At 43.8% G+C, this 23,289-nt stretch overlaps 1 protein-coding gene across 1 annotated transcript in view; it reads right to left on the bottom strand.

The window, feature by feature from the left end:
* The window catches only part of DDX42 (DEAD-box helicase 42), a 991,771-nt gene that overhangs the window by 167,826 nt on the left and 800,656 nt on the right, over nt 1-23,289 (bottom strand). The gene's annotated exons all lie outside the window — the stretch shown is intronic.

Below are 23,289 nucleotides of genomic sequence, written 5' to 3'. Positions count from 1 at the left end.
GAAGACTCTAGGGGCTGTGGAGAGTCCAAAAGGCAAAGCAGAAAACGGAAAGTGCGATGGAGACACCAGAAAAACTTGAGAGAGAGAATGAATGGAAGCAGAGTTTGCATGGACAACATCTTAAAAGATGGGGCAAAGAGAAAGGTGTTGAGAATGAAGAGATTCAGAATTGGTGTCCAGTTTCCTCCTTTTCTTGGGAAGATGAATAGCCTAGAATAGAAACTCTTTTCCCACATATTGTGGTTGTGTTGGATGTACTCTGCCTTGTGCTTTGCTTGAGCAAAGTTTCAATGATAAGATAGGGCAACTGGATCTGATTTTGTGCAAAAGGAGGAATGCCCATGAAAGGGAGCCCTTCTTCCAGGTCATTCTGTAACCAGTAACTGAAAGAAACCATTTGTCTGAAGTGATGGGCAGCCATTTTTTTTAGGGAATGAAGTGAGTTTTGGATACGGGGGTGGGCTGGACTGAGGCATGTGGAGGGGGACAGAGGGTAGTCGTGCAGACTTGTCTGTGTAAAGAGGCCTCCCAGGTCTAAAGTCCTTTTATGGTCTGTTTTGGAATCTTTTCATAGGGATTTTCTTGGCCTTATGAAAAGGCCTCATTTCTCTGCAAGTGAAAGAAGTGGGCTTTGCTGAGTAATTCCTTTGGTAGACTGGCATAAAAATAATAAAGATATGTCTACAGTCCATTATTTTACCTTGTTCCTGTAACTGTTTGAAAATACTGGCAGCATCCGGGCCAAAAAAAATAATTCCTTGTTTAAAAGGAAAGTCTACAAGTTTTGCCTCAATATCTTTTGGTAGGGGCTGAGAACATAACTATGCATACCTCCTGATCACAGAACCTGAAGCAGGTGCCCTGGTGGAAGCTATTACTACATCATAGCTGCATTTAATGCGCACAGCAGAAAGGGAATTTTCACCACCTGAGGCAACTTGGCCAGGCAAATGGAATTGAGAAGAATAGGCTAAAGAGTGCTCATTTTAGTTGGATTCATCCGCTTCATCTTCAGGTGTAGTGTCCAATTGTCTCTTTTGTGGAATGGAAGGAGAAAGAGTAGTAGTAGTAGCAGGCCTGGCAAAGGATGGTGTCCTGAGTGCCATTATGGCTATAAATAAGACATGTGAAAAATCCACACACTCCTTTTCGTTGGACATTTGGGGAAGAAGGAAAGCTTTTAATTTTATCTCTTCCTTTTTTCTTGATGTGATGTCTGTTTTACTAATTGCGGAGGCTCTGATACCAAATGAACCTCAATAAGGGATCAGGGAATTTCCACACAAGCTAGGATCTGCATTGTATGCCTTTGTGTCCATTGGAGATAATTACGAAGCATTCCCCTTTCTCACTATTATCAGTAGCGTCAGTTTTTTTGGATGTGTGACTATCAAATGCCATACAAGCCTCTGGTGGAGTCACAGTATCTGGAGTCTGAAGACGTGTGGTGTGTACCATGGGTTCTGAGACTTCTGTGAGTACACCAAAGTCCAAATGGACAGTCAAGGGATCAAGCCTAGGCCTCAAACTTTTTTCTTTTGAACAGGCAGGATAACAGGGGTAGAAGAGTCTGCTACCTTTGCTCGAGTGAGGCACTTAAGACAAAGTTCCCAAATAGGAATTAAGAGACAAAAGTAAAGTTCTTATGACCATCGGAACAATGGACTAACTGATCTTACAATGTCTGTAGTTCTCTGTGTCTAAATGAAAAAAGCAATGGGAATGGAGATCTTTGTAGGGAATATGCTTACCACAATCACAGTCTCCCCTCATACCTGATATTTAACAGAGCAAACAGCAATACAGTTGTGAAAAATAAAGAAAGTTCCCTAAAGGGGCACTTATCTGAAACAGTGAAAGCAAATGGTACCAATGAGCACTCAAAACAGACTGGTGTGAGACCTGTGTTCAGACTGACTAGATAGTCTTGGAATTTACGCTCTTATGTCCACTTATACACCCTTATGCCCACAAGCTTAGGTCATACGTCAGATGTACGACTCTCTGGAAGGTACCCTGGGCCGGACGTCCAGATTACTTGGCGAGATAATCCAACAGTCTGGAATACTGCAACACTGACCTAAGGAAGGACATCTGTTCACTATATTGTTTTGTACAGGTTACTCAAGAGTGATCTCTGCTTAGTCTGAGGTATGACCAATTCTATCTGAAAGTCTATGTCTGGAATACAATGCTGGCCACTCTAAAAGCAAACAAAAAAAATGAAAGATACATTAAAGAACATCTTCCAAAGTAACAACATAAAATAAATATATATATATATATATATATATATATATATATATATATATATATATATATATATATTCACTTCAGAATGTCAAATTTTCAAAACTTCGAATTTCATATGGCAAAGATCATATGATCAAAGTTTTGAAATCTCGAAACTCTGAAATGAATAAAAAAAGATACAAAACCAAGTTTCTCAACAAAAGCATATAAACACACACATATATATATATATATATATACACACACACACACACACACACTATATATATATATATATATATATATATATATATATATATATATATATATATATATATATACACACACACACACACACACACACACACACACACACACTGTCTTTCAAGCCTTTGAACATTCATTTGTTTAAACAGTGAAAAGATAGACAAAAACAATTAAAGTGGAAGACTGCAAATTGTTGGTCTTTTCAAGTGCAGGAGGAGAGTAATTGAGGATTAGGAATTTGCCCTTGACCTCACTGTAATGAGAATACAGGATTGGTATATATAAGTAATAGCCACCCCACAAGATCATCTATGGCCCGCCTTCCCTGATTTTCTTCAATACCCATTGGGTGAAGGGCAATGGAGGGAAAGGATATAGAAAAAGTCCCGTCAAAACAGAAGAATGTAACAATCTTCCACAGGTTCTGAAGCAGAACTTCCTCAGCTGTCTGTTTTGGGTAGAAAAAAGGTCTACTTCTGGTGCACACTCAAAGGTGAACTACTTCAAGAAAGAGCATTCTCTCTCAACATCCACTTGTTTGGTTCTAGGAGACAGACAGCTGATCAGGTTGTATGTTAACAGGTTCTCTTGCCCTGGAATGCAAGAGAATACTGGTAAAAGGTGCAGTTCTTGGCCAGCTGCCAGAGTTCCTCTGGAAGTCTGTACAAATGGTTAACAGTGGGTACTCCCTTGCTTATGTAACATAATTGGTGTAATCTGTCACTTTTTGTATGGGTCTGTTTCATTTCGCATCTCAATGCCTTCATTGCTATGAAGGCTGCCATCACTTCCTTTATGTTTATGCCCTGTTTGGCCATATACCTGTACCATGTCACTTGCACACATTTCCCAAATTTGGCCCCCAGCCCAAATCTGAGCTGTATATGATCTGTAACTGGTAGTGTCTCCTGAGCCTTGAATGGGTCCCCTTGTTTTGTACTCTCTTCCCCACTGTAAGATCTCCTACTTTTACGCAAGGAAAAGAGGAATGACAGTCTCTATGGAGCTTGGTGTGCTGGGACCAGCAGTTTTGCAGGAACCATTACAATTTTCTCATGTGGAGTTTACCTAGGAAATTCATGAAAATGCAAGATGCTATTGTGCCCTACACACCAGAGGAAATCTCTGGCTGACAGTTTTCAGCCTGTAAATGTCAGTCATAACTTGAAAAGTACAGTTGTGTACACTTACTATAAATGTAGATGTTAGAGTGCATTCACTGTTGCAGTCATCACATTTGGGTTATCCCTGCCAGGGTCACCCTCGGCCATCCCGAATACCAGAGACTTAGTATTTCTGCGTCGGTTGTTGTCTCTTGTGGACTGACATCAGGTTGTCAGTAGTACAAAGTAAGGCAGCCAACGCCATTACATCAGTTTTTCTTGCCCTAACCTGTGAGGAGCCCCCAAGTAGGAGCCCAGGCTCTGGTGGAAGAACCCCATCAGTGGATGGAAGAACCCCACCAGTGAAAAATAAATACCAATATGTCCCTTGTAAGGAAAGGAGACGAGTGGGGAGCTCTGAACAGCCTAGCTGCCCTTGGAGCAGTGGTTTCTGCCCAGAAACTGTAGTTTTATTGGCTATTTTGGGCTAATTTCTATCTCTTTAATTGTGCGCCAGGCAGCGTTAAACTATTCCCGACTCCACAAAGTCTACTCTTCAGTTTTTCCCTTGGAACTAAACAAACCTTCAACTTTATCACTCAAACCATTCATTTTGCAGGCCAGCGCTTGCTTAAAACTCATAACAAGCACTAAATACCCCTAGCACAAGCCCCCCCTTATACTGTCCAGAAGGATAAGGCTCTCTATTCGTCCCTACCAGTCAATCAGAAAAACAGCTAACTCTACCTATTCAGGGATGTCCAAAGGGCAGTTTCCGGTGTACTCTCCAGTTCAACTGGTGAATCTGGGCATTTTGAGGCAATGTTACAACTGCCTCATGTACACAGACAACCCTCTCCTCCTATCACCAAACACTAATATATGCGTGAGATGCAATTATACAGCCAGACTGGAGGCAAAGCTCTCTCAACCCCAGACTAACTGACTGTCAAGAGGAGAAGGGTAATACTTGCAACACACCACCAGTCTCACACAGACCTAACAAACCAACACAGGCAAATAACACACATAAATACATGAAAACATACTCAGAGGCTTTAAATAAAAATCTGCAAAACCAACAGAGACCTCCAAAGCAGACATCCAAGCAACCTCCACAACCCATCATCAACCATGAAATACATACTTCACATAATCAGTTTGCCACGCAATCACAGCCCTTAGGGCAAAATAACATACCCAACATACTAGTGATAAGAGACTATAGTCAGGCACACTGATGTCCCACTAACTAGGCTGGACAAGAGAAGTTTACAGTTGGCTGCCTGTCGGGCACCAGGATCCACCACCTAACATAAGCAATCAGGTCACTCCAGAACAAGTACAAATACGACTGTCATTGTACATGTTGGTGTGAATGACCTGAGTTGTACCTCCCTGGACTACATGAAAAGAGACATGGAAGAGCTCTCTAATCCTGTAGCCCAGGCAGGTATGATCTTGACCCTGAGCAGCACCCTGCCCTCACCAAGAACGATGCCACAGTATAAAGAGAAAATGATCAACTTCAACAATTGGCTAAGTTTCTGGTGTCATTCAAAGGGGATCCAGTATGTGTCTGCCTGGGATGAACATGCTCGACAAGTCAAGTTGCTTCACAAGAGATGGCTTGCACCTGTCACCATTAGGCTTTCGAATACTGGCAAAGGCTCTTGCCGCCCCCATAGTGCCTTTTTTAGGCAAGGCTCAAAAGACAAACCCACCACAATAAATAGCACAAGTAACCAAAAACTGAAGGTAATGCTACTCAACACCAGAAGTCTAAATATCAAAATGCATGCACTCGAGGCACACCTCAGTATGGAGAACATCGATATCTGTGCAGTAACAGAAACCTGGTTTAAGGCTCCAGAGAGCACCCCAGCACTACCAGGCTATAACTCATACCATACATTTTGGCCACAGAACCCGGACTGAAACACAAAAGGCGGGGGTGTATCCATAATCATCAAGGATACTCGCACCTCCAGGTTAGTGGCGCAACACGATGCATCAGAGATCAGAGTGCAACAACCGGCAAAACTGCAATCCAAATTGTAGCTTGCTACAGATCACCCACCATGACCCAGGACCCCCATTCCGCATTTCTGGAGACACTGAGAAATATGAAGGTCTTACCAAACACCCTAATACTGGGTGATTTCAACTACCCAAACATTAACTGGGAGAACTACTCAAGTACTAACTCCCTTGCCCAACGCTTCCTAGAATTTATAAACTCTAACGCCCTGGATTAACTGGTCAACACCCCCACCAGAGGGAACATATTGGACCTGGTCATCACCAACATGGGCGACCGGTGTTCCACACCTGACATCAACCCCTCGCTGGTTACATCAAACCATAGACTAATCACTCTGGATATTCACATTCCGCCCCCAACCCCAATCAAGGAAACCATTGTGAAAAACTTTTCAAAAGCAAACTTCACGTTGCTTAAGACCGAGGTGGAAAGGTTCACAGCCCCCACGCCATGGACAATGCTGTCAAAGCTGCTGAAACCTATACAAAGGCACTCTATGATCATCTGCAGGAATGCATGGATCATGCTATCCCAAGTAAAACCAAGACTCACTCCTCCAAGAAAAGGAAACCAGTCTGGTGGACCCCTGCCATAAACAGGCTCTACAACAGAAGGAGGAAACTAGTACAGATAAGAGCAAAATCCCTAGAAGGAAAGACATCCCTGATCAGTATCAGCAAGAAAAGTACAGTTGCGTACACTTACCATAAATGTAGATGTTAGAGTGTATTCACTGTTGCACTCATTAGATTTGGGTTATCTGCTTGCAGTAGCCCTCAGTCGGCCTGATTAACAAAGTCTTGGGTCCTGCGTCGGGATGCTGTCCCTTCTTCCATGATGACAGGTCGTCAGGGGTATAAAACATGCAGCTGATACAATTACGTCAGTTTTTCTTGCCCCAGATGTCAGGTGCCCCCCTAATGGGAAGCAAATAAATCTATAATTACAAGGATATACCTCCAACAAAAAAGCAAATACACCAAAAAGCTTTTTGAGCACAGTAAGGGAGAGTAGAAGTATAGCTAAAAGAAGAAAGGAGGCTGGAGGAAGGGTAACTAGGACTGCAACAGTGAATACACTCGAACAGCTACATTTATGGTAAGTGTACACAACTGTACTCTGTTCTTCGTGTTTCACTGTTGCAGTCATTACATTTGGGTAGATTCCGAAAGCTAAGATTGGGAGGAGGAATTTAAATAGAATTAGGACCAGCTATAAGACCCTGCAAGACTGCAGTGGCAAAGCCAGCCCCTGATTTGGAGAGAACTGTCAAATAATAATGCTTGGTGAAAGTATGTACAGAACTCCAGGTAGCAGCTTCTAGGATGTCCCTGGTAGGAACGTCCCTGAGAAAGGCTGTGGAGGTAGATGCAGCCCTGGTTGAATGGGGTCTGATGCCCTGTGGGACAGGTTTTCCATGGTGCTTATAACAGAAATAAATGTAGTGGCCTATCCATTTGGAAATGAATAGCTTTGAAATAGCTTTCCCCTCTGTCCCTGCATCAAATGCCACCAGCAGTTCAGATTTCCTTTGAGGTTTAGTCCTGTCCAAGTAAAATCTAAGTTGTCTGTGCACATCTAAGGAGTGCAGTATCCATTCCCCTTTGTTCTGTGGGTTAGGAAAGAAGGTAGGCAAATGAATGGACTGATTAAAAGTCAAACTGGATACCACCTTGGGCATGAAAGAGGGATTGGTTCTGAGGGACACTGTGTCTGCATGAAAGATGATGAAAGGCTCCACTGCCATAAGGGCCTGTAATTCAGATACCCTTCTTGCAGAAGTGATTGCTAAAAGGAAAGCTATTTTCTAGGAAAGGAATTTTAAATCTGCAGTAGCAGCTGGCTCGAAAGGAGGAAGAGTGAGTTTCTCCAAGATAAAGTTAAGGTCCTTGGCTAGAGTTGGAGCTCTCCTGGGTGGTCTTAAATTTTTGGCCCCTTTGAGGAACTGCTTGAGCAGTGGGTGAGAGAAGAGGGGAGGCTCTGTGCTGAAATGGCTGGGACATGAATTTTGGAGGAAAAGGACAAGCCCTTATGAAGCATCTCAGTCAAGTATTGCAGAATCCGAGGTAAATTGGGCACTGCTGCGCTCATTCCTTGCGACTGATTCCAGGCACAAAATCTTTTCTATTTTGCAGCATAAGATTTTCTAGTACTAGGCCTTCCTTGCCTCTAAAATAACCATCACTGATTTACTGAGGGATGGTAAAGGAGAGATTAGGTAATTAGCCAGGCTGCTAGGTTCAGGGTTTGCAGCTGAGGGTGCAGAATCTGGTTCTCCTGCTGAGACAACAGGGAAGGAGTCTGAGGCAGGTGCCATGGGGCTAAGCATGACACATTGCGCAAGAGGGGGTACCAGTGTTGGCGTGGCCAGTCTGGTGCAATTAAAATCGTCCTTGGCTTGTCTTGTTTGACCTTTAGTAGTAGCTTGGAGCAGAGGCAGAGGAGGAAAGGCATAAACTGACAGGTTTTTCCAGCTGAAGGATACAGCATCCAATTTCCAAGCTAGCTAGTGGGGAATCCTTGTGCAAAATTTGTCCAACTGATGGTTCTGGGGGGAGGGAAACAGGTCTATATCTGGGCTCCCCCACTTGCTGGTCAACATGTTGAAAATCCTTGGTTCCAGTTTCCACTCGTGTGGGTCCATGAGGTTTCTGCTTAGTCCGTCTGCCAGTGTATTTAGTTTTCCTGGCAGGAACTGAGCTTGTAGATTCACTTGGTAACTCAAGCCTGTGTTCCACAATGCCATGGCTAGTCTGCAGAGGAGGTAAGAATGTGTACCTCCCTGCTTGTTTATGTACCACATGACAGTGGTATTCTCCGTCTTTACTATTAGTTGCCCTGGAAGAATGTGGTCCTTGAAGGCTGTCACAGCATTCTGTAGAGTCAACATTTCCTTTTGATTTATGTGCAGGTGCATTTGACTTGGGTTCCATTTGCCCTAAATGCACTTGCCTGCCAGGTGAGCCCCCCATGCATAGTCTGATGCGTCTGTTAAGGTTTGGGCGGCAGGGGGTAGTGTGAATGGTAGTCCCCTGTTTTGGTGGCAGGCCTCTGATCACCAAAGGAACTCTAGGCGTAGGCAAGGTATGATAGGAATCACTGCTTCTAGATCCTGTGAATGTTGACACCATAAGCTTTTGAGATACCACTGTAGTTTCCTCATATGCAGCCTTGCATATGGAATTAGAAGAATGCAGGAGTCAATGAACCACAAGGCTTGCAGTATTTGCCTTGAAGATAGCTGGGTTTTTGCGGCCACTTGTTTGAAGTAGGTTGTCAAATGAATCAGTTTCTCTGGCGTGAGGAAAGCCATCTGGGAAGTTGTATTCAAGCTTGCTCCCAGGAATATAATTTGTTGACAGGGTACCGGGTGTGATTTCTTTTCATTTATGGTGTACCCCAGACAAGTCAGCACCCTTTGAACAAAGGCCAGGTTATTCAAAAGTATGTCCTGGCTTTCTGCCTGAATTAGACAATGTCCAGGTATGGGTATACTTGAATATTTCTTTGCCTGCAAAATGCAATGACTGGAGCTTGGCACTTTGTGAAAACCTTGGGCGCAGTGGATAAGCCAAAGGGCAGTGCAGAGAACTGATAGTGCATGTAGCCTGCTTTGAAGTGCAGGTATCTTCTGCAAGACTCCCTGATAGGGATGTGCAGGTATGCTTCTTTTATGTCTAGTGTTGCCAACCATGTATCTTTGCCTAGCATAGGAAGCAGCTGGTGAACAGTCAGCATTTTGAATTTTGGAATCACCAGAAAGGTGTTTAGAGTAGAAAGGTCCAGGATAGGATGCCATGTACTGCCTTCTCTGGGTACCAGGAAAAGTCTCAAATAGAAACCTTGTCCCTTTTCCTCTTCTGGTACCAAATGAATAGCCCCATGCTTAAGAGAGAGAGAACTTGATTTTGGGCCTCTGCCCACTGATTTGGGGGTAGATCTTGCCACCCACTTCGTGTTAACATGTGGAAGTGAAATCTGTATCCTTGGGACACTATATTTAAAACCCATTTGTCCTGGGTAATGAGTTCCCAGTTTTTGGCCTGCAGAACAATCTTTCCGTCTAAAGGAGCTTTCAGGTGGGAAGTGCTTGGAAGTTTTAAAAGCAAGTCATTCAGACAGTTTTCCATAGGGGGAGTCTTACTACTCCCAAATTTGGGTGCGGAAATCTCCCACTTAGTCTTGCGTCTCCCCTGGGAAGGAAAAAAGAAGTTATGTACTCACCATAACATTCCATCTGAGTAGGTAATCTTCATTTGTCAGCAACCTGTGGGTATCGGTTCCATATCTGATCCGAGCCGGCAGCTTCAAACAGCTAAGATCCGAGCTCCAAGCTCCTCCCCCTTACCCATAATCCCCTAACCGTTCCTGACCTCAGATAGAGTTTGCTTAGTAACACAGAGTATTACAACACAGAAATCAGCTCCAAATCCTAACCTAATGTTATCTGGAAACGAGGGCTAGGAATCCTTCTAGTACGCACTATAGGTCAGGGGGATGGAGGGGGGGGGGGGGTCAGTTGCTGACAAATGAAGATTACCTACTCAGATGGAACGTTATGGTGAGTACATAAAGTACAGTTTTGTACCTACCATAAATGTAGATGTTCGAGGATCCACATTGCTGCAGTCCTAACTATTGGGTAGTCCGCTGTCCAGTCGGCCCGAATACCAAAGTATATGGCTGACGTCGGTCAGGGCGCATTAGACTGACGTCAGTACGTCAGGGTACTAATGCGCATGACCGACGTCATATCCTCAGTCTTTTCTTGCCCCAGATGTCAGAAGACCCTGAAAAGATAAGGCCAAAACCAAAAATTCCAAACATACCTGCACCAAAAATATGTACAATATATACAAAATTACCAGAATATAACCTCACCTACACAACCACCCCTAAACACAGAGGGGAAGGAGGGAGGGTAAATTGGACTGCAGCAATGTGGATCCTCGAACATCTACATTTATGGTAGGTACAAAACTGTACTATGTTCTTCATTCCACATTGCTGCAGTCCTAACTATTGGGTAGAATCCCAAAGCAGAGGTAAGGGAGGCTGGCAAATCATAAGGAAGCAGGAACTGACAACATGCCTTGCAAAATAGCTGTGGCAAAACCAGCCCTAGACTTAGAGTAGAGAGGAAGGTGATAATGCTTAGAGAAAGTATGCACTGAACTCCAAGTAGCTGCCTCCAAAATATCCTTAGTTGCCACCCCTTAGAAATGCTGTTGAAGTGGCAGTAGCCCTAGTGGAATGAGGCCTAATCCCAGCTGGAATCTCCTTGCCATGATGGGAATAACAAAATGCAATGCAAAACCCAATCCACCTAGAAATAGTTTGTTTTGACACAGGCTTGCCCTGAACTCAAAGCAAAAGAAACAAACAACTGCTGAGACTGCCTAAAATCCTTAGTCCTGCTCAAATAATAACGCAATTGCCTGTGTACATCTAAAGTGTGCAAAATCTTTTCCCTTTATTTTGGGGATCTGCATAAAAAGTAGGCAAATGAATAGTTTGGTTTAAGGCCACACTAGAAACCACCTTAGGCATAAAGGAAGGATTAGTACGTAAAGATACCCTATCCTTATGAAAAATCAAAAAAGGCTCTACCGCCATAAGGGCCTGCAACTCAGAAACCCTTCTTGCAGAAGTAATGGCCAACAAAAAAGCAGTCTTCCATGACAAGTATTTCAATTCAGCAGTAGCTGCAGGCTCAAAAGGTTGTAGAGTAAGTTTCTCCAACACAAAATTGAGATCCCAAGCAGGAGTAGGAGCTCTACGTGGGGGTCTTATATTCTTTGCCCCTCTAAGAAATTGCTTGAACAAAGGATGCGAAAACAAAGGTGGGTCACAATCATAGTGAGCTGAAATTGCTGCAGCATGAATCTTAATGGAAGAGAAAGACAAACCTTTGTCCAATAACTCAGTAAGATATTGAAGAGCCATACTCAAATTAGGCTCAGAAATCTCCAAATTGTTTGCTGCACTCCAAAATAAAAATCTCTTCCATTTTTCTGCGTACACTTTCCTTGTACTAGGTCTTCTGGCTTCCGTAATCACATTCAAAACTTGTTGAGGAAGTTGAGACCTGCTGTCTTTCAAAACAGAATATGCCAGGCTGTCAGATGAAGAGAGTGAAGCTTGACATTGAGTAGATGACCGTCCCTCTGAGACAATAGGTGTGGAATCAAAGGTAAAGGCCATGGAGGCTTCCTTACCAGACTCCTCAGTAATGGGTACCAGTGTTGCCGAGGCCAATCTGGAGCTATTAAAATCATCCTTGGCTTGTCTTGACTGACCTTTAGGAGTACCTTTGGGAGAAGAGGCAGAGGTGGAAAGGCATACACATGAAGATTTGTCCAACTGAAAGAAAGAGCATCCACTTTCCAAGCTGTGTGATGAAACCTCTTTGTGCAAAACTTTGGCAGCTGGTGGTTTAGTGGAGAAGCGAACAGATCTATGTCTGGAGTTCCCCATGACACTGTCAATTTTTGAAATACATGAAGATCCAGTTTCCACTGTGGGGATCCATGATTTGTCTGCTTAACACATCTGCTAAGGAGTTCTGTGCTCCGGCAGAAACCTTGCCTGAAGAGTTAGTTGCAAGCTGAGCGCAGTCTCCCATAAAATCATTGCTTGCCTGCACAATGGGTAAGAATGTGTTCCCCCTTGTTTGTTGATGTACCACATGACAGTTGTGTTGTCTGTTAGAATCAACACCTGTCCTGGAAGAAGTAACTCCTTGAAAGCCATTAATGCAAACTGGACTGCTAACATCTCTTTCATGTTGATATGTAGATGCTGTAGTCTGGCAGGCCACTTATCTTGTATCCACTTTCCATTTAGATGAGCTCCCTAAGCAATGTCTGAGGCATCTGTCGTTAGAATCTGACTCGCCTCTGGCCGGGTCACAGAGAGTCCCTTGTTTAGGTGACATTCCTGAGCCCACCACAAAAATTCCTTTTGAATGCAAGGTATTATTTGAATGACAGTGTCCAAATCCTGGCAGTGCTGTGTCCATACATTTTTGAGATACCATTGCAGCTTCCTCATATGCAGTTTGGCATTGGGAAGCACCAGAATACAAGATGCCATGAACCCTAAGGCTTGAAGGACTGTCCCTGCAGTCAGCCCGGACTGAAGAGATAGTTGATGGAAGTAACTGGAAAGATTCTTTTGTTTGTCCGGGGTTAAAAAGGCCATCTGGGCTGCTGTATTCAGTCTCACACCCAGAAAGCACATGTCTTGAGAGGGTACTAGACTGGACTTTATTTCGTTCACAGAATACCCTAGGCATCTTAGCACTGCTATGACATATTCCAAATGCTGTAGAAGGTCTTCCTTTTCTTGAGCCAGAATCAGGCAGTCGCCCAAGTAAGGATAGATTTGAATTCCTTTTAGCCTGAAGTAAGCTATCACTGGAGCCAGAACCTTTGTGAATACTCTGGCAGTAGATAAGCCAAAGGGCAATGCAGAGAACTGATAATGAGAATTTCCAGCTCGAAACGCAGATACTTCCTGCAACTTAGTCTTATAGGCACATGAAGGTAAGCTTCCTTGAGATCTAAAGTTACCATCCAGTGATCTTTGCCCAGCAGAGGTAAAAGCTGTTGTAACATCAACATTTTGAACTTGGGAATGTCCAGATAAGTGTTGAGGATAGATAAATTCAAAATTGGTCTCCACGTGTTCCCCTTCTTCGTACTAGGAACAGGCGAGAATAAAATCCTAGGCCCCTTTCTGGCACAGGAACTGGCTGAATGGCCCCTATTTGGAGCAACAGAGAAATTTGCTTGTGAGCCTCTGTTCTTTGTAAAGGAGGAATGTCTGGCATGCCTTTGAAAGGAGGCAAGGTATGGAAATAAAACCTGTAACCGTGGTGAATGATATCCAGAACCCATCTGTCTTGGGTAATTAAATCCCAATTTTCTTTGAAAAGAGACAGCCTTCCTCCCAAAGGTGCTGCCAGGCGAGAATGTACTGGCAGCTGAAAAGGCAGGTCATTGGGTCTGCTTACGAAAGGACTGACCCCTGCCCTCACCAGAAGTCTGAGCAGGGGAACTCCCTGTCCTAGGCCTAAAAGAACCTTGAGCTCTGCCCCTACCACGCCTAGACCTACCCCTAGACTGGGAATCATAAGCAGGATAAGTCCATCCCTTAGTAGGCCAATTTCTACTAAACTTGGAGGCTGCACCTGCAAAAATCCTTAACAGTTTGCATAGACTTAGCCTTGTCCTCCATTTTCTTTAAAACTGCTTCCACAGGCGAACCAAACAACACATCAGACTGTAAAGGAGCATCCAAAATCCTTGTTTTAACATGCTCAGCTAAATTCTGATCTCTCAACCAGGCGTGCCTACGAAGAACAGAACCAGTGGCAGCCACCCTCGAGGAGGCCTGCACAGCATCAAAACCACACTGCAAGGAATGTTTACCCACCTGTTCAGACACATGAACTAAATCCTGCAACTCTTTACACTCAATACCTTCTGCCAGAGCATCCACCTTAGATTTCAATTGTGAAAGGAGATAATTCTGATATTTTAACATGTGAAACTGACAATTCAACGCCCTCATGGCTAAAGTGGAAGAAGTATACACTTTCTTTCCCCATCTATCCAAAGCCCTTGCCTCTTTATCAGGAGGAACAGGATTTTTAACAACAGAGGCCTTCACACCTTTAGGCCCTTGAGAGACAGTTTCGGGTCTGCCCTAGGACTCTTAAAAGATACTTATGAGCTTCAGGCACCCTATAGTACCTATCCGGTTTAACTGGGGCAGGAGGCAAAGAATCAGGATTCAGGGAAGCCTCTGCAAAAACATCTTCCACCACATTCAGAACAGGAGGTATAGCTAAAGGCCTATGCTGGGGTAAAACAAGAATTCCCTAAGCCTCTTCCTGGAATCAGAGAAATCTTGACCTTCCCATTTAAAATGCTCCCTCATGGAATGCAGAGTCTCTGAAAATGAAAAATCCTCAGGAGGAGAAGCTGAAGGAGTAGAATCATCCACATCAGAATCAGAATAAGGAGGATACTCCTGCAAGTCTTCAGCCAAGACTCAGAAGCCTCGAACATTGCTCAAAACTCTCAAACTCAGGTTCCACCCTAGGCCTCTTATCAGGAGGGGCATAGAACCTCTAATAATAGTAATCAAATCCTCTGCCATTTTAAGCATATGTTTCTTAGGCAAAGACCCTGAAGCACTAGGAGAAACCCCACTGAAGCTAAACTTGGCCTGCCTCTCAAGGAAGCCTTGGAAACAGAAGGGAGGCTCTAACCACCTTAGGAAGAGAGGGAAGAACAGCCACCTGAGAAGCCCCTCAGCCTGGCCTACTTCCTGAGAGGATACATCCTGTAACAGTAAAGTCTCTCCTGAGACTCCAAAGAAACTCCTGGCAGAACCTCCGGCTCCACTGAGCCTTCTAAAGAACCGGCGTCTGGGACTGTCGGTTCTTCCACTCTAGGCTTTGCTGCTTTGTCCTTGCGCTTCTTGGCGAAGGCGCCGGAGCATCCGGCGGCATTTTATAATTACAACGCTTCCCAAAACTAACCTGGCACAGTCTAACCTTCTCTTAATAGTGCGTTTGTTAAATCTAGCACAAGAGCGGCATCCAACAACGCCGTGCTCAGGCCCTAAACAAGGTATACACAAAGTATGGTAATCCCTATGAGGTATCTGTTTCCCACAAGAAATACAGTTATTCACTTTTTCTGACATCCGTTAAATACTGAGGCAAGAAAAACCAAAATATTCCCACGGGTACTTAGCCAACTTTGATTCGGTCTGAAACTCTGACTTCAGAAACTTTCAGAACGCCAACCTGCACTCGCAAAATTGCTTCTGCATCGGACCATGCGGCAAAAAAGACTGAGGATATGACGTCGGTCATGCGCATTAGTACCCTGACGTACTGACGTCAGTCTAATGCGCCCTGACCGACGTCAGACATATACTTTGGTATTCGGGCCGACTGGACAGCGGACTACCCAATAGTTAGGACTGCAGCAATGTGGAATGAAGAACATCTTCTTTATCAGAAGTAGTTAACTTCATTTGTCCATCAACCTGTGGGACAGAGTCCCCAGCTACACAAACCTTGGGAGATCCTCATGGAAGGATATTCCGGAGCACTGCAGAGCCGAAGGATGCTCTCCCTCTGGAAATTATGTCCAACTTGTAATGATTAATGAACATATGAGATGAAGCCCAAGTGGCTGCTGAACAAATGTCATCCAAGGAAACTCTGGACCAAAAAGCAGCAGAGGTAGAAATTGATAGAGTAGAATTGGCGTGGACTCCTTCAGGTTCAGGTCGACCAGAACTTTGATATGCAAGAAGGATACATTGGGAAATCCATCTGTACAATGTAACTTTTGATACTGGTTTTCCCAAAGAGGGTGTTGCAAAGGATATAAAGAGTTGGTCAGATTGCCTGTGACCAGCAGTCCTGTGCAGGTAAAATCTTAATTGCCTGTGTACGCCCAGGGAATGCAACTTATATTCACCTTTGTTCTGGTAATTTGGAAAGAATACTGGTAAATTAATGGATTGGTTGATGTTTGGTTCCGACGCGACCTTGGGCAAAAAGGATTGGTCCTGAGGGAAACTATCTTTATGAAAAACCAAGTATGGTGGTTTGGCGCAAAGGGCTTGAAATTCCGAAACCCTTCTGGCCGAGGTGATGGCAATAAGAAAGGCCGTCTTCCAAGATAAGAATTTTAGATCCACCGAGACTGCAGGCTGGAATGGGGGAGCTGTCAGAGATTGGAGAACAAGAGTTAAATCCCATGGAGGAACTGGATCTTTAACAGGGGGTCTCAAGAGGAAAAAGGTCTTACATAATTTGGAAGAGGCCAGGGGGCCGAGATCACTTCCCACATGATAGTCAAGCAAAAAAGAGAGGTAGGTCTCACCACGATGTTGTTGAAAATAAAACTCCGTATCTCCTTATAGTAGAGGCAAAAATACAACTTTATTCCATAGACAAGGATAAGCGCTTTCACGCAGGTAATACTACGCTTCTTCAAATAATTTTTAGAATGAAAAGAACTCTATTTAAATTCAAAAAGGCGGGAACTTAATTGATATCAACATTAATTACAAAATTAAATAATTGAATAATTGTATGCAAGTTGATACTATTCTCACTGTTTTGAAAGACAATGTTCTCCCTTCAAAACAGAAAACAGAGTATACCTATAAAGTATGTATACATATGTAAAATACATTTGCCGAGTAGATTCAAAATAATTATATTTGTATTTAATAAACAATCTATAGACTCAGACAATATTGACGTATTTGTATGAACCACTTTTTTAAAACCATTTCTAAATTGCTCAAATCAGAGTAAATGCTTTAAAATCAACTTATTTGTAGCAACAAAACTTCAACGCAACCTCACTATGTCATAAGTTATAATACTTAGTTCCTTAGAATATAATTTAATGTGTGTGAGTTATCTTGAGTTATCTGGATAATACAACTACCTACTTTAAGTTTACTATGGAATCCTCACCCATTAGCATAAACTTTTTAGATGTAACTCTTACTCTGAACAATGAAGGTTGCATTTCATCATCTGTCTATAGGAAACCATGTTGGACTAACACTTTGCTTAGCTTTGATAGCATGCACCCGAGGCACACTTTTTCTGGCATAGTGAAAAGCCAGTTCGTAAGGATTTCAAAGCTGTGCAAGTTCAACACTCTATTAACTAAAGAAGCAGATAAATTGGAGTCTTTATTCATTGAAAGAGGCTATGATATTTATTTGGTAAAAAGCATCAGACAAGACGTAATAAAAGACCAAGTTACAATAGATCCCATACCTAACAACGCTGTTAAGATAGTAATACTACACTTATACACAATAAGTTTACTCAATTTAACTCTAGAAATTTGAGATTTGTAATCAAATACACTAATGATGTGAAACAGATTGAGAGAATTATTGGTAATAATTGGAATATATTAATCACAGATGAACTAGTGAAGAATATAGTAGGTGAAAAAAGTACAGTTTTGTACCTACCATAAATGTAGATGTCCGAACTGGATAGCATCTGCAGTCATAACAACCGGGGTTGTCCTGTCGTCAGGCAGCCCTTCAGTCGGCCGGATTCCAAAGTCCGGGTCCGGCTTCGGCTGATGTCGCACTTCACCCGACGTCATCTCTGTTGGTCTTCGGGTATAAAAGCATCAGCCGACGCCATTTTCTTCAGTGTTTCTTGCCCCAGATGCCAGAAGCCCTCTAGAAGGCTAAAAATTTTGGATAGATGCCAATGTTTCCAAAAGATAGAGGTAAACACAAAAATAAGCATGTATGTACATAAATACAAATACACCATGAAAGACTCCCCCCCACTAGCTAGCTATTAGGAGGGTAAACACCCTAGGAGTACCACAGAGGGGAAGGAGGGTAATCCTGACTGCAGATGCTATCCAGTTCGGACATCTACATTTATGGTAGGTACAAAACTGTACTATGTCCTTCATGGATGCATCTGCAGTCATAACTGGGTAGAATACCATAGCCAACTAGGGGAGGAGGATAAAAGTAGATTATGGTGTGTTTAGGATCCCTTGCAGTACAGCAGTGGCAAACCCTGCTCGAGATCTGGAATATAGAGGTAAATTATAATGCTTGGCAAATGTATGCACGGAGGTCCAAGTAGCCGCCTCAATAATGTCTTTGGTAGCCACTCCTCGTGAAGAAAGCTGTGGTAGTGGCTGTTGCCCTTGTAGAATGAGGTCTTATGTTCTGTGGAATTGGCTTTCCATGGAAGGAGTAACAGAATCGTATGCAATTTCCTATCCATTTGGAGATTGTCTGTTTGGAGATAGCTTTTCCTTCCCTTCCTGTTGCATAGGCTACAAAAGTTGGTCAGTCTTTCTGCTATTTTTGTTCTGTCCAAGTAGTAGCGTAGCTGTCTATGTACATCCAAGGTATGCAGAATTCTTTCCCTCTGTTTTGTGGGTTGGGAAAGAAGGTAGGTAGGTGGATTGCCTGGTTTAAAGACACTCTGGATACCACCTTAGGCATAAATGTAGGGTTAGTCCTCATGGACACACTATCTTGGTGGAAGATTAGGAAGGGTTGCACTGCCATTAAGGCCTGTAGTTCTGAAACCCTCCTTGCTGAAGTAATTGCCAGTAGGAAAGCAGTTTTCCATGACAGGTGTTGTAGGTCTGCTGTTGCTGCTGGTTCAAAGGGTGATAGTGTCAATTTTTCTAGCACAAAGTTTAAGTCCCAAGCTGGCAATGGTGGTTTCCTTGGAGGTTTTACATTTTTGATTCCTCTGAGGAACTGCCTGAGCAAAGGGTGTGAAAAAACAGGTGGATCAAAGCTGTATTCTGCTGAAATAGCTGATGCATGAATCTTGATGGAGGAGTAGGAGAGGCCTGAATGAAGTAGTTCAGCCAGATACTCCAGAATGTTAGGCATATCTATGTTTGATACATCTTTTCCTCTTTCAGAACTCCAAATGACAAACCTTTTCCATTTCCCAGCATAGTTCCTTCTTGTTGAAGGCCTGCGTGCTTCAAGAATAATGTCTTTAACTCTTTGTGAAAGTTCTGGATTAGCAGCTGCTATGTGATGTTCCATGCAGTCAGTTGCAACGTTTTTAGGTTTGGATGCATGGTGCTGTAGTTGTTCTGAGTTAGCATCAAAGGCATCAGGGGTATTGGCCATATATTGTTCCGAGACATGCTCCTCAGCAGTGGGTACCAGTGTTGTCTTGGCCAGTTTGGAGCTATCAGGATTATCCTTGGACGTTCTTCCTTGATTTTTAGTAGTACTTTGTGTATCAAGGGAAGAGGTGGGAATGCATATGCTGCTAGGCCTTCCCAGCTGAAGGAGAGTGAGTCCACTTTCCATGCTAGTGGGTGGAATGTCCTTGTGCAGAATTTTTTGAGCTGGTGATTGAGAGGGGATGCGAATAGATCTATCTGAGGCATTCCCCATTTCTTCGAGATGGTCTTGAAGATGTCCGGGTGCAGCTGCCATTCGTGGGCATCCGATGTGGTCCTGCTTAACACATCTGCTAGAGAGTTTTCTTTTCCTGGTACAAATAATGCCTGTAACTGGATGTTGTAGCTGAGTGCCAGGCTCCACAGCTCCAAAGTCATTCTGCATAGGGGGTAAGAATGAGTGCCTCCCTGTTTGTTGATGTACCACATGACTGTGGTGTTGTCTGTCCTTATCAACTGGCCTTCCTTGAGAAATGGTCTGAACTTTTGGATTGCCAGTTTTACTGCCAGCATTTCTTTTAGGTTGATGTGTAGGTGAAATTGATCCTGTGTCCACAATCCTTGTACGCATTTGTCCAGCATGTGGGCCCCCCATCCTAGGTCTGAAGCGTCTGTTGTGATGGTCTGGCTTGCTTGACCTTTGCGGAAAGGCAGGCCTGGGTTTGACTGGCATGCCTGAGCCCACCATAGGAACTTCTGTTTTAAGCATGGTATTAGTGGGATTTCCGTTTCTAGGCTGTGTCTGTGTTGGGACCATAAATTCTTTAGGTACCACTGTAGTTTTCTCATATGTAGTCTGGCAAATGGAACCATGATTATGCATGATGCCAAGAAGCCCAAGGCCTGCAGTACCTTTCTTGCTGTTAACTTGTTCAGTTTTGTTAGTGCCAAGAAGTAAAGAGGGAGTTCTTTTTGTTTTTCTGTAGTTAGGAATGCCATTTGTCTTACTGTGTCCAATTCCGCTCCCAGGAAAGTCCTTGTCTGGGATGGTATCAGTCTTGACTTTTGAAGATTGACTGTGTATCCCAGTGCTTGTAGCAAGTAAATGACCCTTTGTAAATCTGTTGTCAGCTTGCTTTTGTTGTCTCCTTGTAGCAGGCAGTCGTCCAGGTATGGATAAATTTGAATTCCCTGTAGTCTGCAATGGGCGATTACTGATGCCAGGCATTTTGTGAATACTCTGGGCAGTAGATAAGCCAAAGGGCAATGCTGAGAATTGATAGTGCTCTGATCCTGCAAGAAATCTGAGGTATCTTCTGCAGATTGGTCGAATGGGGACGTGCAGGTATGCCTCCTTGAGATCTAGAGTTACCAGCCAACACTCCTTGCCCAGCATGGGAAGAAGTTGCTGTAGGGTCAGCATTTTGAATTTTGGGACAATGATGTATGTATTTAAGGTGGACAGGTCGAGAATTGGTCTCCAACTTTATTCCTTTCTTGGAACAAGGAATAGTCTGGAGTAGAACCCCTTTCCTTGCTCTGCTGTTGGCACTTTTTCCACAGCTCTCACGTTTACTAACTCCATTATCTGTTGTAGAGCCTCTGTTTTTGATTTGGAGGTAGATTTGGCATTCCTCTTTTGACTGGTAAAGTGTGGAAGTGAAACGGTAACCTTGATCTATGGTTTGTAAAATCCACTTGTCCTTTGTTATGTGGTGCCAGTTTTTTGAAAATAAGGTTAGCTTTCCGCCTAGAGGAGCTGTTATTTGTTCCCTGGTAGGCGGATTTAGGATAAAGTCACTGTGGCTGTGTTGATGTAGTGGCGGAGGTTGAGTCTGTGCCTCTGTTGTTACCTTGCCACTGTCGTCCTCTGTAGGTACCTCCTCTGGATTGGTTTCTGCCTCTGGAACGTCTATTCCTGCCCCTTTGGGGTCTTGTGGAGTCAGGAAAGGACCAATTTTTGGCAGGCCAGTTCCTGCTAAACCTTGGGGGTTGAACCTGCAGGAAATCTTTAACTGTTTGGACTGATTTTAGCTTTTCTTCCATTTTCTTCATAACCTGCTGGGCAGGTGTACCAAACAAACTTGTTTTATCCATAGGAGCATCTAGCAACTTAGATTTAACATGATCCGGTAGAGCTTGCTCCTTTAGCCATGCATGCCTTCTAATTACTGTGCCAGTCATGGCTGATCTAAATGAAGCCTCCAGTGCATCATAGCCACATTTTAAAGAATGGTTACTAACCTGCTGTATGTTATTTACCATTTCTAATACATATTTCTTATCAAGAGATTCATCAGTGGTTAGCTTTTTAGTTAACTGATCAAGCATAAACTCTTGGTATTGTATCATGTGAAACTGACAATTTAAAGCTCTAGCTGAGAGAGTGGCTGAAGTGTAAACCTTTTACCCCATCTGTCTAATGACCTTGCTTCCCTTTCAGAAGGAATAGGGTTTTTAGCTATGGTCGCTGCTACTGCCTTGGGACCCTGGGATATAGTTTCGGGTCTGCAAGAGGGGCCTTGTAAAGGTGGTGATGAGTATCTGGCACCCTGTAAAATCTGTCTGGTTTGGCAGGGGCTGGGGTAAAGAATCTGGAGCGGAGCAGACATCATTGAAAGCATCATCCACCACAGAGAGAACAGGAGGTATAGCTAAGGGCCTGTGCTGTGGAAGGTGCAAAAAAGTCCTAAGTCTTTTTCTGGAGTCTGAAAAATCCTGTTGCTGCCATTGGAACTGTTCTCGCATGGCATGCAAGGTTTCCCCAAAGGAGAATTCTTCTGGCGGGGAAGCAGCTGGAATGGATTCTTCAGCATCAGAATCTTCAAAATTGGAGAAAGGAGCCTCTGGCTGGTCAGTTATGTCTGATTCATCAGCAGAATCATCAGAGGACACTGGCTCAGGGGGCTCTGCCCTAGGTCTCTTCTCTGGGGGCTGAGAGGCCCTGTCTGGGTGAGATTGGGATCCTCTAATTAATGAAATTAAATCTTCTGCCAAAGTAAGCATTTGAGAACTACAAGAGGGCCTGGTTGAGGGGGGTTTAACAGGCACTGCTTTAGTAGTCTTGGCTGCTTTAGCCCTGGCGAAGGCCTTAATGGACATGGCTGCTGGAGGCCTAGCAGCACCACGTGCTGGGGTAGAGACATCCAAGGGAATGGTGTCTGATAAGTCAGTGGTAAGCACCGTAGTGGGTAAATTTTCTGAGGCCGATTCAAGAGTGGTAGCAGGGGCCTCAGCTGTAGAAATAGATTCAGCTGTATTTTGATCAGTTTTCGGTTTCGCCGAAACCGAGACACTCGCTGTTTGCTTAACCATGGTTTCGCCGAAACCACGGACCGCGAAGTGTCGGTCTTTTCTTTGCGTTTTAGCAGAATGCGAAGTCGGAGGATCCGACGGCATAATGTACGCAAAATCAGAACCGAAAAACTGTTCTGCGAACTCCGACCGACGCGTAAGCGTCAGTCGGTTGAAAGAAGCACAGGCCGAACAGGCTGCTACGTCGTGGGCTGGGCCTAAACAAGGCAGGCAGTAAGAGTGGAAATCTTTATGAGGTATTTGTTTCCCACAGGTTAAACAATTATTAACTTTTTCTGACATCGGCTGAGGCAAGAAAGAGTCCCCAACGGGGTACTTAGCTTTAGAAGTCTTCGAAGTAGTATTCGGTAGAAGTAATCTCTGGATCCGACCGACCGGCACTTGCGAACAGCTTCTGCTTGGCCACGCGCAAGAAAGACTGAAGAAAATGGCGTCGGCTGATGCTTTATACCAAGACCAACAGAGATGACGTCGGGTGAAGTGCGACATCAGCCGAAGCCGGACCCGGACTTTGGAATCCGGCCGACTGAAGGGCTGCCTGACGACAGGACAACCCCGGTTGTTATGACTGCAGATGCATCCATGAAGGACATCCTAGGTTTTTATATGAGAATTGTCCAAACCTCAAACA

Source organism: Protopterus annectens, chromosome 13.part0 (genome assembly GCF_019279795.1).
Source record: "Protopterus annectens isolate FY-2018-M chromosome 13.part0, PAN1.0, whole genome shotgun sequence".
Taxonomy (NCBI): domain Eukaryota; kingdom Metazoa; phylum Chordata; order Ceratodontiformes; family Protopteridae; genus Protopterus; species Protopterus annectens.
Note: the sequence above shows the minus strand (reverse complement) of the source record. Positions and strands in the feature narration are given on the sequence as shown.